The sequence below is a fragment of the Anser brachyrhynchus genome (assembly GCF_964034855.1).
Source record: "Anser brachyrhynchus genome assembly, chromosome: 2".
Lineage (NCBI taxonomy): Eukaryota > Metazoa > Chordata > Aves > Anseriformes > Anatidae > Anser > Anser brachyrhynchus.
The window spans coordinates 86,026,453-86,045,711 of record NC_137695.1 but is presented as its reverse complement, the minus strand read 5'-3'; the positions used below and the strand labels follow the sequence as shown (position 1 = coordinate 86,045,711).

Here is a 19,259-nt window from a genome sequence, read left to right as displayed (position 1 = left end):
TCTCTCCAGTGATGAGCCTTCCCCTGTGAGGACCTAAAAAAAGTAGATGTATCTTTATTTGCCTATGGGATAAGAGTACTATCCAGCATTAACAATGAGAACCTCATGACATAAGTGTGTAAATTATTCTAGTGAAAGTGAAGGGTTCTGCATACATTCCAGAAACAGAGGTCTTATTTCAAATCAAGGTCCCTATCACAAGCACTAGCTGAAATGGGATTTCTGAAACACTGATGTGAATACTGAGAGATTCATTATACTGAATTGAAATGATATTATTTCATTATATTGAAATATTGAAAATCCCACGTGTTTTGTTTTCTTTTCCTGTGTACAGCAAGTACAATCTGGCATTCCAACATGGCCCATTTGAAGTGTGATCATAACTCAACCACTAACTTGTTTCCTAGCTTTGTACCTCCGTAAATATGAAGTCACCGTTATTCATAAAAGGCCACAGGTTTTTCATTAAGCTAACAACCCTGGCTTCAGGACTTGTTGGGCTTTGTCTGTGCTTGTCTTGGCCTGCCTGGAGATTTGTTTTTTGGATGTAACAGCAGCTATCTAATGACCAGATCTCTATTACCTACTTTGTTTTAACTTTTCATTAGCTTTGCATAACTGTATGATGTAATGTCTGTAGTGATATATATTTTGCAACTAATAGGTATTTGTAACAGGTAGTTACTGTGGGCAGGACGACCTATTAGACCTTGTAATAAAACACAGCACAGAAGAGCATCAGAAGCTTTGAAAGAACAGGCAGAGGACAATACCTGAGGCCCAGGGGCTATAAACAACCCACAGATGGCCAATTACTGGTCATTAAAGGAATGCGACCTCAAGAGGTCACCAATTGCCAGATTTTAGAGGTAGCAAAGGTAACAAGAACAAGCATCCAACATATGTTAAACACAGCATATACAGTAAATTCAGACGCAATATAGGCTTGCAGAATAACAGGCTAAGTGTAGAGACTGTTAGAAAATATAAAAATTACCCCAGACAGATCCTAAAGTGAAAAGAAAGAAACTATCAACATCACACTTCTTCTGCCAAAGGACTGGGGGTACTGACCAGTTGCTGTATACCCATGCACAGACTGAAACCATCACCCTTAACACAGAGAGGGACAGTGGGAGAGCAAGCCTAAGGGAGAGACACTAAACAGACTGTGTATACATCTTATTTGCACATAATTTAAACTATTTGATTAGGCTGTTTGAATTGTGATGATTAATACTGCAGTGAGATTAACAAGAAATTGTTGGCTTTCCATGAATGGTGTATTCCTTTTTGCCTGTAGCAGGATTACGAGTGCAACAAACTAATGGGAGCCCAAACAACATATTCTCTAACCTAACTGCAAAAATTCCTATATAATATTCTGTAATAGTAAAACAAAACAACAACAACAAAAGCAAGCAAACCCACACTATGGGTACTTCTAAGATTTTAAGGGATGTTAGTAAAAAGGTTCTTTTAGTACTGTTTTATATCGTACAGTTTTCTATTTTCCTGTTCATAAATTTTTCAGATTCTTCTCCCAATACATAGTATAACAGATGTCTTGCTGCAAAAATAACATTTTCTTCTCATAACTGCTTTTGAATTTTATTTCTTGAGCCTTATGTTGATACTATCAAATGCTTTAGAGCTGTTGAGGATATGAGTACTTTATCATCAACTATGACTAACTTTAAATCCTGCAGCAGACAGCTATGATCTTCTCTGATGCCCCTCTGGCCTCACATTTACTAGTTTTCTGACTAGATTTTTTTTTTCTCCTCTAGGGATTTTTTTAACCTTTAATCCAGGGACAGAGAGTTTAGCAAAGGTGAAACATCATATATCAATCTCACTTGCCTGAAAAAAAATCTTGAAGAATGTCCCTAAGCAAAAACTATTTTCAAAGAATTTTTTAATGAGTATATTATACTCCTTGATATCCAAAACTTTGACATTATCATCAGGAATGCAAGTGCAAGAAGTTATTTTTCTTGTATCAAGTTATACATTTTCAATGTTGATCCAGAATTAACTCTATCCTTACACCATATATCTTTTATACCCTCTTGCATGCTTACATGTGCATTAACACTCCCAAAAGCAAAAAAGTCTGAGACCTTAAAGTCTGTATAAGAAGATTATACAGATTAAATTACAACAAACGTGTTTCCAATAAGATCTCAGGTGTAAGAAAGAAAGGCCCAGTGATGAACCTTGTATTTGAGAAACTTTCATTCATGTCCTTGCATAAAGTTCCTTTATTATGGCAGTGGCACACATAATTTCAAGTGGAAAAGGTCAGCAATGAAGCCAGATGCTCTGGCACTCAGCCCTTCTGTGTCCCCATTCCTAAACTCTAAATTGGGAACAAAGGAACTTTTCAACTTCACAACGTATAAATGTTTTTACAGGTTTCAGCTGTTCACCTACTGTGGTGCTACAGCAGTCTGATGAAAGTTTGGATCCTATATAACTGAAGTAAATGTATAGACGTGACAGTTTTGTCATATAAAAAGAGCACTTGTATGCTATAGAGTCTTAAATTGTTTGGCAAGGTAAATAAAGCTATAAAATATTAAATGGTTATTAAAAAACATTAATTGATGCAGCATGAATTGATTAATTCATGCTTAATTATATTATTTGTTTTCTCGTCTATGCTGAAAAATTAAAAGCATTTGCTAATACTGAGTCTAAAAAGTAATGCTTTTATAAATATTTTGAAGCAACTGTCAGTGACAGCATTTTGTGAAGTGTGTGTATATATATATATATAATTTTTAAGTAGAGAGATTCAATCTTTCTGAAGGTGACCACAGTGAAATATTTTCCAAATATAATTACAAATATATTATCATTACTCTAACACTAATTTCGATGAATAACTCGGGGGGGGGGGGGGGGCTAAAACCAAGTCCCAAGTGGTCCCCCAAGTGGGACCTCTTATAAAACACTGTACAGTTAAGAGTATTTTTTAATTTGCATAGGTAACACTACTTCTGTTATTGTCATTAGAACAAGGATTAGAATGCTTGAGTTTGAAACTTCTTCATTTCTGTAATTTTTTTTAAAAAACATGATTTCTTGCTGTTATTGTAATGAAGACTTTACCATTATCAGAAAAAATATATATATATTAAATTGATTTACCAGCAGTACCTTTGAATTCAGAACTATGAGATTAAATAAGAAAATGTGAAACAAAAATCCAGACAGTTATCCAAAAAAGCATAAAATCCTATACACTGAGGTGTCTTGGGTTAAAATATAAGCAAATCTACCCATTTCTTGAAATCAGAAAAGGATATTTGTGTTGGAAAAAGAAACAATCCAAGCTTTTCCCCAAGCTTGGGGAAAAGTATGACTACCCACGTGCATTAATGACATAAAGAAGGCAAACTGATAACAACATTGGTTAGTTCTCTGTTCTTTGTCTTTTCTCTACAGATGTACTTCTAGAGGTGACTAGCAGTATGAAAGACATTTATTACGAAATGTAGAGGGATTCAGAATAAAGATTGAAGAAATTGAAAGTAGTCTTTTCAACTTACAGAAGAAAAATAATTGTGGTATATTTTTCTATTTATGTTTCAGAAAAGACTTAATGGATAATTTTTCTTTGCAAAATACTTTTTTTTGCTTTGCTTCAGCACAATGTTAAAATAAATAAATAAATAAATAAAAAATAGAATTTGCCTTAACTCTCCAGAAAATATTGAAGGAATGTTTATTTCAGAGACTTAAAGATGGCCTTCAGAATGACCAATAGTAGGATGCTGCAATTATTATCTTGACCTCCTGGAAAGCTTTCTCTTTGTAATGAAAGTGCCCTCCATATTATCTTAACTATGAGATAACTGCTAATCAAGTGGTAGCGATCTATGAATGTCCTGGCGTCCCCAGCTGTGATTATACTTTAATTATACTCATCTAATATGAATGCAGACAAGACTACAAAATGGAAATCTCTTTAGAATAGGACAACAGAGAAGAGAACTATTCAAAAGGATCAGATTATTTTTTTTCTGAGTATTTGGATATTTTCATAAAAGTCTGTGGATTGTTGTAAAGCAGAGGTTGATGTTTTATATTTTACTTTTTTTTTTCTTTCTTTTTTTTTCCCCCACAGAGCTTCTAGCCTCCATTTTCATATCATTTCGAGAAGATAATCAAAGCTAAACTTCTCATTCGTGGCACGCTATTTCAGTGCCTTGGAGTGAAAGCAGTGACAGAAAGAAACTCTCATCACCACCAAGTCAACAAGAATATTGTAAATCATAAATTATGGAATAAGCATGGGGCCTGAACCAGGTAGAGCTACTTGCTCATCTGCAGGCAGCCACTCATTGCCTCTTATACTGTCAGAGGAGTTCTGTTCCTCTGCAGGAAGCTCTGCTCCAACATTTCCCAGTACAAATCAATCTTATCAAAGGCTTAGGCAGTGGTAACTGGAAAAAAAAAGAAAGGGGAAACGAAAGTGGTGAAATTACCTCATTTGTTATGTTGTGAAGAGCTAGCATGTAAGGATTTTAAAACCAAAAAACTGTTCAGGAAGTTAAAAATTTTAGGCAGTGGGAAGGAGAGAACAGCAACAGAAGTCTCAGCACAATTTAACTCTAGTTTCCTTAGTTCAAGATCTCACTGTGACAATAAGTGGTGAACTATGAAGTTGTAGGATGTGCTAGTGTAGATTAAACTGCATTCATCGTACCCTATCAGTTGTTTCATCTGCTTCTTCCTCACCAGTACACATCCTCCAGACTTATTTTTAACTTTTAAGCCTTTTCAAAAATGCTCTGAATTTAAAAAAATGTGTTGAGAATTCTTTTCCCTAAATCTAGATTTTTTTAAACATTAATTATAGTACTCCAAATCTTTGAATGCACACTGTTCTGTCCTAGACATATTTTAAGGACAAGAAAATGGGGACATCACAATTCAGAAAGCCAGGAAAATGTTCTTTCAGTAACACAGGCATTATAGTTAATATTCCTTGGTTGTTGATTTGAAAATAACAGCATTGTAATTGAACAAGCTATTTAAGATATACCTTTATGTTTCCCAATGCTTTTTTTTTTTCATCTAATACGCATGTGTAACCTGGAATACTGCCAATATGATTCAAAGTCCTGTTATGAAAGGTTTTCAATTATAGTGGGGACTGTACAAGATTTCCAGTGACTGAGATGCAAGTTTTATTGGCAGTAATTCATAGAAGTCATTCATTCATCACTTTTGTTGAATTAAATGATCCCAATCTCATGCAATGATTGGCACTATTCAAAGATAACAGAAGTAAGAACAATGCCATGAACTAGGCCACTAGCTGAAACAGGTATAGCCATTCTTTCCATAAATCTCTCCTCTACAACAAAATGGCTTTCAAGAACACTAGATGAATGTGCATTCTCCAAGGAAGAGCCTGACCCCAGTATGAGTTACAGGGACTCAGTCAAGTCAGAGCTCAAAAATCCTTTTGAACGTTTCATAATCAGTTTTGTGGCCTTCTCCTCCAGTATCCTTTACCTCAGGCAGCCATCCATACAAACCTGAATTAACCTAATCTCCAGCAGGTAGGTGTCCCCATATGGCTGTGCTTTCAATTCTCACTAAAAGCTTACAATGTGCTCAACTCTCAGGTACTTCCTGAGCATACACACATTTAAGAAATGTGTATTTTCAAATGTGCATTTCAACCAAGAATATGTCACAGATTTATCTCTATATATGGATATACAACTTGTCTGTCTAGCTTCAACAGTAACAGAAAGTTGGACTCCACTGTTAGATTCTAACTGGAAAGTTTTTTAGAGGTGGTCTTTAAAGGCCTATCTGTTTTGAGAGGTTAAAAAAAAAAAAAAAGCCTCCTGATATTATATAAACTCTGCAGAGTTAAACATTTATGAGTTTTCTACAACAGCATGGCTATACCACTTCCTCAGTTACCTTTCAAAATTTACATCCAGAAAAACACTGAAAACTGAGTTTGTACTGTAAGCTTAAAAATATATGGACATGTGGTTTCTTAATTTTAATTAATGGAATCAAATAAGCATGCATCAATTTATGAAAAAAAAAGCCTTTCTTCATGAACTTGTATAATCTCTTCACCACTTAAAACAAAACAACAAAAAAAAACCAAACAACAAACAAACCACAGAGCACTTAAATTCTTTCCAAGGAAAATGTAGGGAAGGAATCAATTGGAACAGCTTTGTATTCAAAATCATCTGTGAAGCATCAAAGTTATGTTTGTTGGCATCTGTGCTCCAGCTGTGGGGTTTGGAGCTTTTTATTTTTTTAATCACGTTCCTTATTCCAATGAGTAAGTACTTGATTTTGTGCATTTACAGAGTTGGAAAGTGAATTCATTGGGGACTGTTCAGACTCTCCCAGCCTTTAATGCTGTTTCACTAAAAGAATATAACAACTTTAAAGCTTCACAGGATATCTATTTAACTGGATCTTTGTAAGTGACAATTTTATGGTATTAAGTTAGATTGAAAAAATATATCTTTTTTATACTTGTTGAATTGTGTACACAGAAAAGGATGCCAAAAAGACAATTAAACTAGCCAACAAACAAAAGTCTCCAACATCCAAATCATAAAAAGAATCATCTGACGATAATGTTAACCAATTCTTTGATTGCTGGTAATCCATTTATAAGCAAGTTCTTATCTTTATTAAAAAGCAGTCAGAATGACAAAGTCTGAGATTGAACCAGACATCCCTGAAATCAAAGGAAGACAAAACTGCCTTTTGGATGAGGCCCTGTTTTTGCAGTGACAATCAAGCACTAAAACACTTTGTGTTTATGTTTGTGATTCCATATGGAGTATAACATCATTCTGAAGAACTGCAGAAACAAAATGGTGTATTTACTTCATTGCTATCACAGAACATGGGTTCTGAGTCCTTTTGTTTGACCTCTTTTAGCCAGCATAAGTTTACCAAGGCAAAAGTGTGGGTGGTGAGGTGTTTTTGTTTGTCTGTTCTTTTAAAGAGTAATATAGCTATTGCCCAGTTCAGCAGTTTTGAAATGTCCCTCCACAGGAAAACTCTGACCTTCACTAAGCAGACTAGATTCCTGCTTAAGGTGCCCAAGGTTAAGAAATACAAATACAGTGGAAAAAAAACAAAACAAAACAAAACACTGTATTTTAGACAACTGTTTGTTTGTTTGTTTGCCAGAGAAACAAAAAAATAACTTTATTTGCTGCTTTCTGCTCTCTTGAGAAGTGACTCTACTCAAGAGAAAAGTATTAAGGGACTAGTCCCTGACCTCTTCTGTGGAGTACAAAAGAACAAAGAAGATTGCTTTGAGTTTAGTACAGCTTTTGACAAGGGACCTGAATCAGGGACATGAACCAGCAATGTCCTACAAGAACATCACAGGCACTGTGTTAGAGGCAGGGAGCAAATGTGTGCTGTCTGAGAATGAGTGAAATCCGAGAAAGAGTGAAAAGAAATTAGCAGAGGTAAACAGCTGGGAGAGAAAGGTTATTAAAAGTACTAAGTCACTCTTCAAAAAGTTCTGTACAAATGGAAAATGAATGGAAAGAATATTGAAATCTGCACATTACATGAATAAGGGAGGCCAAAAAAGAATTTAAGGAGGAACTTCAAAAGGTATAAAAACTAGAAGTCAACCCTGCTTCAAAATGTATTATGGACAGAGAGATTGCTAAGCAATCTGTAGGCCCAGTATATTATAAAGGCATACAAGAGGCATTTAGAAATGGCAATACCACAACAGGGATGGTTCATAATTTTTCTGTGTTGGAGACATTATGCAACAAATAACAAAACAAAACAAACAAAAAAAACCTAACAGCCACCAAAGAATATAATTAAGGAATCAGAAACAATTAAACTGTTACTAGTGGCAGACAGCCTTTTGCTTACAATTCCTTTCCCATCTGAGGCCTGGAAGGTGGTAAGTCTGACATTATTTTTGAGAGACTGCAGAGTATCCGAAGGAGTCAACTAACATAGGTAAAGGAAGTAAGTTGATACAGTCAGTGTACTTAGATTTCCAGAAGGCATTTCACAATGTCTCTCAAAGCCTCTTCAGGAAAATTGGCAGTCACAAACTAAGAGAAAAGCTACTACCCTTTCATGGATAATAAACTGGTTAAAAGATAGGAAATGGAAGAGAGAAATACATGGTCAATTTTCACAAGGAAAGGTGTCCAACACGGTCTGCGCTGATACCTGTGTGGTTAAACATATTCAACAGCACTGGAAGTACTTTAATATCTAAAATGCTGTCTACTTTCAGGAAGACATTGCAAAGGCTCTCACCAGGGGGTATTGCAGAGGAAAAGGGAAAGTGCATACTTAAGAAAGTGCACACATTGCACCAGGCTAATACTGCAGGCAGAATGCAGTTCTAAGAACTAAACCTGCCAAAAAATTTCCCCCAAATAGTGAAGGGTGCCTACCTTATCAAACGCAAAAGATTAACAGACCATTTTCATCTCTATTTGTCAGACTATTTTTTGGCAAAGCCTTTCTGTGACTTTAGCAAAGATGAATACTTTTTTTTTTTTTAAACCTTGCAGTCTCACGATTTAAATTTTACTTTCTTCCCCACTTGCCTCTCACAACACATGAAATTCTGCTTGTGCCAACTATTCTTCCTATAAAACTTAAGGCAACATAAATTATTTTTTCTTGACATTTTGTGACTGTCATGGAAGACCGAATTGACTTTATGTTTAGGGCATCTCATATTGTTTTACTGCTTCAGTTACACCTAGAAAACTAAGTGGCAAATAAAACGTCAATCATTCTGTGGAAAAAAAAAAAAAAAGAGGTGCAAACATTTCTCCTACTAAAGACACTTAAAAGACTCCATTCTTCACCATTTTTTCCCCAAAATTAAATTTTATGATCTTCAGACAGGTTTTTGATGGATTAATTCCTATAATACAGCATTTGTTTTTTTTTTTTTCTTCACATTCTGTGTCTTGGATCATTTTTATACTTCATAGAAAATTGCTGATGTTAGATTTCACTATATGTCTAATATTCCTCTTAGCCCTTCATTGCAGAAGCAGATTATATGCACTGATATTAATTCTTTTTCTAAGTACTTTAAAGTCTCTTTAACAAAATATTCATGCTGCCAAGCTATCTCACACAAGTGCTTCAATATATGAATAGGGATTCTGGATCAGCTTTTCAAGAAGGGATAGAACACATAAATTAACTGCTATTAATACAGAGCTTAGTGAATTTGTGAAGAGGGTTACATGCTCTTACATGAATGCATATACTATAATTCTAGTTTTCGAAGCAATAGCCGGAAAATTTTAGAAACTTCTGACTGAATGTCTCTCATGCTTTACATAGAGTGAACATACTTCATATTAAAGCAGGATTATACATCTTGGTTTTATTCATAGAGTAACCACAAACAGTCTCTGGACTTCTGCCGGGCTATATCATTCAAGGCTGTCCAAAGATGTAGCTAAGTCGGGTAAGGCCAAGAGAGCAGGTGAGTCTGTTGCCTAACTCTAATGTTTTTTCTTATAGTTTGTGTTGACTGGGATAGGACCAGAATAAGGTCAGCTACAGGAAATTATTTTTTTCTTACCAGGAGTTACATTCACACTATTATTACATTACCAGAACAGCAAAATAGAAGAGCCAAATATCAAACCTGCCATGTTGCAGATCTGAGCCTTATATACAATGTCCCCACATGCACTAACATACACATACCCTTTCATAAAGAATCTTAGAATCAGCCAGTACAGTCATAAAATGATCTTGATGTACAAAAATACGGGGTTGCTTGGGAGTAAAGTAGCAATCATACAAAAGAGTCTTGTGCTGATCATGGCAGGGGACTTGTATCTTTAAAGGTCCTTTCCAAGCCAAAACATTCTATGACTCTGTCTTGGCTGCACAGCAGTCTCGTAGCTGACCTGGCATCCAGCAATCCCCCCTGCACAACAGGCAAAGTAGACGTACTGCCATGGGATCTAGGGAGAGATCTACATTTTCCTCTTCTTCTCTATCCATGAAGGAAACGAGTGGCTCAAGTACTATCCCTGGCACAGCCTGTTTCTCATCAGTACTTCTGCAGCCTCCATGCTGGCACAGTGGAGAAGAAACACCCTGCCACCTGCATGGCAGGATGAACAAAGAGTTACCAGTGAGTCTGAGTTAAGGAACATGGTAAAAGCATTTAGGTTCTCCTATGACCATGTTATTCTGCAGAAATGTCCATAATTTTGAGATTAATAGTCAAGCTCTAACTTGCAAGTTTTCTCATGCATCCCAGAGGGAATCAACAGGGTGTCATGAATTTGTACCAGCTGACGACCTGGCTGACTTTCCATTTGAAATGCCAGTAAATTGCTAGGAGAGCTAGCATGTTAACTTTAAATTAGTTTATTTTACACTTTTCCTTAAGTGGACTAATTCAAAGCCCAAAGAGATGAAATGAGTCTGTGCTTCCTCTGAATGTGATAGCTGAAAACTAAAGGTATAGTCTACAGCTGCTTCTCTCCATATGGAACGTCTCTGGACAAAGAAAACAAGAACTGTATTCTGGGACCACTCCCAGTCTGCACAGGGGCTTCACCTAGTTCAAAGGAAAGATAAATCAATGTCTTTATCTTTACAGGGTCATAAATGCTTCACTGATCTCTCATTTTAGAAATCATCATGAGTAACAAAGCGGAGGATTTTTGTGTTGTAAATTGAAAGGGCTGGGTTTATGACTTCAAATTCATTCACCTTTCACATGTTTCAGTTGATGTTATAAGTATTGTCTGATGAAAAAAATGCTGCCCTGGAATCTGCAGGATTCATCATTTTACTTTCAGCTGTACTACTCAGTCAGAAAAAAAAAAATGTTATGTGATGTTGCTTTCAGTACCATAAAGTGTAGTGAGACTGTGAAAATACATCCTGCCCTTTAAGCCATACAGGCTAATCACTGTGTGTAATGGTAAATATGCTCAGTGCTTATATGAACTTATATTTTCAGACATGAAGAATACAATCCCATCTACTGGAATACTTAGGCCTAAATATATTTCAGTATGCTACAATGGACTCAGAATCACAACACACTGAAGATACAAAAGGATGAATAAACACAATGAAAATGTATGTTTGCCTTTTTTTAAGGCTTATGAACATGTTTGTCAGAGGCTTTGAGTAACTTACAGCCTTGTATTTGCTGGCTATAGTATTAGTGCAGAAATCTTCTAAGCCAACAGTTGAATGTGGAAGGGATGAAGGAATCAGCCCAGGAGGAAAAAAATGGTACTTTTATTAACTTCTTCAATAAATATTCCCAAATTTATATAAAATGATGTCCCAACCTGATATAACTTAGGTAAGAATAGGGCTTCCTGACACTATTTTCATTGAAAAGCAGAATCCTACCACAGCCTAATAAATTAAAAATTACTATAACACTCTGAGACTAAGTGAAAACAAAACCTGTCAGATAAACCTCATGATTTTGGATAGAGATCCATTTAATTGCACTCTGATGGCTAAAGGCTGCTGCCAATTAGCTCAGCTAACAAATCAATCTTACACTTTTCAACACTCACTGAAGTAGTGAAGTTATAACGGCAACAGTGCATATTATTTTTTCAGGCTTCACCCATCCCTCAACTTATTAAGGTCAAAAGTCTGAAACAAAACACTGCTTTGTGTTAGCCATCAGGCCTACATGTGAGTACACTTTTTGGTATAAAATGTTTAACCTGTTAATAACTATGCTTGCGCTGTAGCATTTTAACTACAGGAGGCTAAGGCTAAAAGGAACAAAATAATGAGAGGAACAGTTTGTTATAAGCTTATTCAATAATAAATTAAAAAGAGGAACATTGGAAATGCCATTCTAGATCAGACATGTTGTCTCTGGTTATTGTCAAAGGACAGCACAGAAATAAGTGGAATGCTCAAAGCACAGAACAACCAGACTCTTCATATTCAAAAAAAAGATTTAAAAGTTTAAAATGTGATTTACTATGCTACCTAAGCTTTTTTTTTTTAATTTATTTATTATAACTCTAGTTCAGCCTGATATTGCACACTTTGTATAGAGTTGTTGAATAGGTTTTTTTTATTCTTAAGATTTAAGCCTCAACAATGTCTTGCAACAAGTTGCATCACGTAACAATGCCCTGAATAGAATTTAATTCCATTACTTGGCTTCATAATACCTTAAAATTCAGTATATTACAATACAGAGTGCACAGAAATCCCAGTGTTTTCTCTCCAGATCTGTCATTATTTTAAATATTAGTCCTTTTTACACTAGAACCCTATCTATTCTGATTTATCAGAATCCCAGCCTTTGGCTTTCTCTGGAAATTTCCTAGGGCTGTACCCCTTCTACCACTTTCCTTTAAGAACAGTAAGTGTGGCTACAGAACAGATTTATAGAACAGCTCTATCATGCCTCTGGCATAATTTTCCATGTGGTGTGTCATGCACCCTTTTTCCCCATTTTGATTGTAACTGCACAATGCCCTAAGGTTGTTGCTGAGCTATCTGCAGTAAAATTAAGGTGTTTGCATACTTACAAAGACAGCTTTGTGATGGAAGAGATTTCTAAAATTTGTAGAGGAAATTATAACATAATCCAATGACTTCAGTCCTTAATTCAAGGGAATTAGAAAAATTCAGCTTCAAAATAAGCTCCACTTTGAATGTAAGTGAAGATAAGCAGTGATGGAGAACTAACCATTCCTTGCAATGTGATTCCAACTAGCTTCAGTCTGGACTGCTGTGGTCAGCCTTTCTGAGATTTGTTTATGGGAAAACCCTAGACTACCTTTGTCTTTATTGGAAATACCCTTCTGAAACATCCTGAATGCTAAAACCAAATCTGCATTTTTTCACTGGTACATAACTTTTCTGGCTTTTAGCTAGTATTATAAACAACTCGTGCACCCGACTCCTGTCTTGTACTTTACTGTGCTTCAAGGTGAGAGTAGGAGATTCCTTGAAACTCTATGACTTTGCAATTATGATACAACTCCTTTCGCTTATATTACTCAGAGACATCTAGCGATGCCTATAAAACAACCAAATCAAGCTCTGCGTCGATGATGCCTCCCAACTTCAGGACACCAGCAAATGTAATCCAAATTTTTCTGCCAGTATTACTAAGAAAATTAATAAGTTTTTTTTCCTTAGAACCCAAGTTCTTTCCATTAGGAAATCTAGAGTAATCTCACAATAATCTCACATATCCTCTTCCATGACAACCCACTAGAGTATGCCTGGTTAGATACACCCTTCAACTCCTACATCTTCTTGCTAGTATATCACTTCAATGATCATCCTTCCTTGTAACACCATATCACAAATTTAAAATCATATACTTTGAAGCTGTTGCATTTTGATTGTCAAAAAAGACCCTGTAATCTTCTTGAAAAATAATGCTAGAAATGTATGAAGTAGTCTACTTTAGTAGTATATTAAGGAATTGATTTCCACTTTTCATTCTGCATCTTAGTTATTTTATACCCTGAAGTTGTTTGGCATTTTGAAAATCAGAGATCAGGTGAAACAGCTCCTCTCCACCTGCATCACTTTCTTCTTTTCCTTTAATTTAGATAAATGTAGATATGAGGCTTGCTATCCTTTTCTCTCTTAAACAAACGAATGAAAAAAAAACAAAAAAAAACACAACAGCTGTCTACCATTCCCTCTCCCTCCCAACATATTACTCCAGGACAGAGATTGCTTTGTTCCTCCTTCTTCACTCCACATAAAACACACAAGGTAGAACTACATGAGTTTCACTTCTGCCTTTGGTCTCAGATGCCCTTAAAAAATAAGTGGATCATACAACTGTTCCAATACATTTACTATCTATAAATTGGTGCATTTCTATAGCATAGTAAATACTATAACCAACTGTCATATTATGAGTTTTAGTCAGGTGATTCCAGGGATCAAGAAGGATTATTTTGCATACACAGATTTTCTATGTAGTTTTTACCATTTTCCTTGTCTACTTTTTGGCACCTGAGACTGGTTGCAACTGGAGTTAGTGGGTTAAGCCGGTACTCTGAAAGAGTACAGAAAATACCAGATGTGCTACTAGATGGCTATCTGGTGTAACCTGCTCTAGTGATTTCTAGATAGAGGATAGGAAGAAACTTTCTCCCAGAATAGACTGGTAGAAACACTGGGAGTCATATATGTTGTTCTTTTTTAGTCTCTCTGTTAAAATCACTATTTATTTATTTATTTATTTGTGTTTACAGTTCTCTCTGCTGTCAATTCTGATTTCATGGAAATACTATTTATGTATCAAAGAAAACTACACTACACGTATGTAATAAGTAGTTCCATAAGTGACTAATAAAGCTTGATTTCCTGTAAGTTTATATTTCAAGACTTCAAAAATTTTCCTTCTTTCATTTCCCCTTCCCACATCTCCTGCCAGTAGGACTTAGCAGTCCTACCACTAAAATTAAAAGACATGCAGTGGCTAGTCACAAACTGCATGTGTGCTAACATGCATACTCACTGACCAGCATCTGATGCAACCTGGAGCAAATAAGGGACTCAGCAGTAACTCTGTCTCTGAAGGTGGGAACTAATTTAAGTTTTTGTCCTCTGATGAACCAGTATTTTTCATGCAACTTGGTGCAATTTCATATTGCTAGTAAGATGGCTCTCCAATCGAACACACAAGAAGCACAAGAAGGATGTGAATCTGTTAGAACAGGTCTAGAGGAGGGCCACGAAGATGATCAGAGCGTTGGAGCACCTCTCCTTTGAAGAAAGGCTGAGAGAAGCTGGGGCTGTTCAGCCTAAAGAAGAGTGGGGTGACCCTGGGGTGACCTTATAGCAACTTTCTGGTACTTAAAGAGGGCTTATAAAAAAGATGGAAAGCAACTCTTTGCTCAGGCAGACAATGACAAGACAACGGGGAATGGTTTTAAGCTAAAAGACAGGAGATTTAAATTAGAGGTTAGAAGGATGTTCTTCATTCAGAGGGTGGTGAGGCACTGGAATAGGTTGCCCAGAGAAGCTGTGGATGTCCCATCCCCAGGAGTGTTCAAGGCCAGGTCGGATGAGACCCTGGGCAACCTGATTTAGTGGGTGGCATCCCTGCCTATGGCAGGGGGTTTCGAACTAGATGATCTTCAAGGTCCCTTCCAACCCAAGCTGTTCTATGATTCTGTGATCTACAGCATGGGAGCTGCTGAAAACCGTAACAAATAGCAACAGCTGTAACAGGACACTGGTGAACTTGGCATTTTAGGAAACAGCATGGAAAGTTCTGGATGTATCAAATCAGGTCTCCAATCTCTGATCAATAAGACCCCTTACATGGACAGAGGCACGTGGCCTTCACCTGACTTTGTGGAACAAAGCCATTCCCTACAATGAAAGCCTTGGGAAAGCTTATGCACAGTTACCTTAAGATTTGTTTCCTATGGTATTTTAAATAAGATCTAGGATTCTGAATCCAACTCACGTCATCTGTATCATACATACCCATCAAGGGCAAAGCTCCTGAATTTGAGAATACATATTTAGGGCAACACGTCCAACTAGGTTTGAAAAAGATTTCAAAACAACAGTAATTGATCCATAAAAGAAAATATTGCACATGACTTGGAAGTCCCTGAAAGAGACTGTTTTAGGACCTTGTTATAGGAACCTCAGAACAAAATTGCAGTCATTGTCAATTGCCATAGGTTGTAGTGAATTGACGGAGTTGAGAGCCACATGTACCACTTTTCAATATGCCAGCATTTTCTGAAACTATTTCTTGTGATTTTTTTAAACCTTTTAAAATACTTGATATTGGTTATAATTGCAGCTGTACGTACATCATTAGAAGAAGGCAGGCTCTAGTTTGCTAAACATTTAAAATATACAAGAAACAACTAATACTCAATGGAGTTTACAATATAGAGAGAAAAAAAAAGATTTGAAAAGGAAATGAGCATGAAATTGTCAAATGTCATAGAAAAAGTGTAATTTCTTGTACCTCACATTTGTGAGAATACATTTTTTGGTTTTGCAATAGATGATGGAGTATTTTCCCTTAACTCAGAGATCAGGCAGAAACTTAAATAAATAAATAAATAACATAATAACAATCTTTTCTGTTCTCTTGTTGCTTAAATGGGCGTTTGGAATTTATTTTGGGATATGGCAAATATTTTAAAGGCAGACTGTGTCCTTTCTGATGGACAAAGTATTTCTGCAAACCTTAAATTTTCAAATTCCTTTTAAAAACTTAATGAAAGAAAACATTTCTGACATTTGTTTTTCCAAGACACTTTTTTTTTTTATCTTGTGTCATAACAGAAACTTTAGAATACAGAATTCCCTGCTTTTCAGCACAATTCTGGAACATTAAAATAATAATGAAAAAATATCAATGCAACACTAGCAACTATTTCTAAGGAACAAAAAAAACCACCTGCCTTTGTTCTATTTCACAGAAAAATCTAACATGCTTTGTTTTGGTATATGTAAAGTATATACTCTTTACCTCTTTACCAGACTTCCATTACAATAATAAAATTAATGCATATGTTAGCATGACTGAAATGAGAACACAAATACACAATGTATGTCACCTAACTGGAGCCTTGGACTAGAATTCCTATTCTAGGAATAATTCTTAAAATAATTTATTTTTTATTACTGACCTGAGGCAAATTCAACTGAGATTATGCTTCTCAGGGGAAAAGAAGAGCTTTCTGAAGCAAACGTACAATTTACCCAAGTATGCTGTAAAATCTGAAGAGATTTGTCCTCTGAGTCATATTAACTCAGTCCACAGAATTTCACAGTGTATCTCTAGCACATGTATCACCTGAATACATTAGAGTAATACCTGTTTTGTCATCCACTTAAGCTTTCAATTACCTGATTTCGGCTGCTCTTAAATTTGGCTGTGACAATTCTCTCTCTCATTAGACAATTTCCAGCATTCTGTACTAACTTTGATTAGCATAAAGATCTTGACAGGTCCTTATGGCTCCAGATTTTGATTTCAAACTTCATGTTTTTGACCTTTAGGAGTCTCTGTGGTCTAGCTCTCATATATCATAAAAGTTTATGGTCTTCTGTATTCAGCATAAATGCTTAAATGGTTTTGGTCTTTAGTCTCTGGTCATCTATTTTCATGTATTGAGTAAACTTCAGTGAGAGATGCATCTTTAAAATGCCATCATGTTGTTCTATCTTTGGAATATTTGTATACATCAAAAGGTTTGTTATTATTTTATAAGATGCTAAGTTTGTAATAGCTGCACAGAACTCTCTACTAAGTACTGTTAAAATATCCAATTGTCTTGGTTGAATTCTGCCTTGGTTGAATATGAGATACAGCCAAGGAACCAGCTGATGAGAATAAAGCAAAACACAAGTAGTCACCTGCTGTGCTGTTATGGACTAACAGCAATACAACAGAGCTAAAAAGGAGGAAAAATGCTGACCAAAAATTATGTAGTAGAAATCATCAGGTGGACACTGAAAACTGCTATGGATATGGTAAAAGCAGCAAAATGAGAACAGCTAAATAGATTAAGGTTGGCTGTACTACAGACCCACAGCCTGGTCTCAGATTGGTAAACAGAAGAGGAAGGTACTCACACAACAAAAAATCTGGTCCCCTGATACTGCTGGCAAACAAGATGAAGACCCTTTCTTAAGAAAACAGCTGTGGTTGTTTTTCTCTCCCAACCCCCCATTGAAAAATTGTTCTAAGGATAAAGAACCACCATAGTTTAAACGGTCCCAAGACAGCATTTAGGCCTCCATTCACTTCTGATGCATCAAAAAATTATTTTTGTTTCAAAATGAAATGAAGTCTAATATTTTTATTTTCTTCTTAAATGGTATGCTCTCCTCTGTCTGCATGCTCCTTTCCTGGTTTTTAAGAATACAAGTCCTGACTACAAAGACAGCAGAATCCAAACCATACAGCTGCAGAAGACCTATGGCAACTCAGGCTATTCTAGCATTATGAAAGTTTCCCTGAATTCATCTTTACTGAAGGTAAATAAGAAACTCAGAGAGCCTTCTTTTATATTAAAGCTATCTTCTCATGATTGAAAAAAAAATAGAGAACTTGGTATTTTAATTCCCTGAGCCTATTTCAGATATGCCTTTAATTCGCTTGGTGAAAGAGTATGGCTTATAACATCTTTTACTCCAGATCTGATATCCAGTAGGTAGGGTAGAATACTACCACTTTCATTGCATCTTTTCCTGAGATTATTTAGCTTTCCAAGTGAATAATGAATACCAGTTATACTAGAATACCTGTTTATCCCATCCCATGAAGTCATGAATACTAGAGATGGGATAAACAGGGATGACTGGGACAGAAAACTTTCACACTATGCTCTTTACTATGCTAGCCATGAAGACTTGACAATAGATCTAGGCCATATGTCTGCTTTTTTGTGTACCGTTGGGGGAGACAAATATTTTGGAAAACTTTGAAAAAGTTATTAGGTTAATTCTTAAAGTTCAGCTGAAAGACAAGAAAAAAAATGTTGGATGTTTTCAATATAATGAAAATGCGCTTTACCACCAGGATAAATATTAAGACAACAAATCCTGGGAAAATACACAAAAGCTTAAAATTAAGAAAGGTAACAAATGATCCTTCCTTTAGTACTGAATTACTACCAGACTAACAAATAGTCTAGAGATGATGACAAACTTCAGAATTAATTAAGTTTACTCTCTGAAATGAAGGCATGTAAAGATTGGTTTAATATGTGAAAAAATAAATAAAGATTATTCTGTGTCTAGTATTCTGGAACAAAGCTCAGTGCATATTTCTCAGTGTGCAAGATTAGGCCTGGTCATTAAACTATACATGGCTAAAACAGAACCCACAATTTTCCTTTGAGCTGTGCTCATTTTGGTCACTGGGGAGATTAACAATACCTTCTGTCATTCAGCAACAGAATCTTTCTTCTTAGGTTTCAGCCACTTCAAATTTTGCTTTCTACATAATATCCCCTTCCATGACAATCCATCACTAGAATTCAAATTAGCTGTAACATGAAACAGCACCCCAAGGTTCATCTTCTGATATTCACCTACACTTGCTAAGTCTTTCCTTCAGCTTCTAGTTCTCCTGCAACAAAATCCTTTCCTTTGGCTTTGATGGTGTTAACCATTCAGCACTATTCACACTGAGGTTATTTTCCTAGTGTACTGCAGTGAACGTGTCACCCTGCTCTCTGCATGTCTCTGCTATGTTT

General features: G+C 35.9%; 1 protein-coding gene across 1 annotated transcript in view; it reads right to left on the bottom strand.

The window, feature by feature from the left end:
• Positions 1–19,259, bottom strand: part of SEMA5A (semaphorin 5A) — a 237,658-nt gene that overhangs the window by 51,271 nt on the left and 167,128 nt on the right. The window lies entirely within an intron of this gene.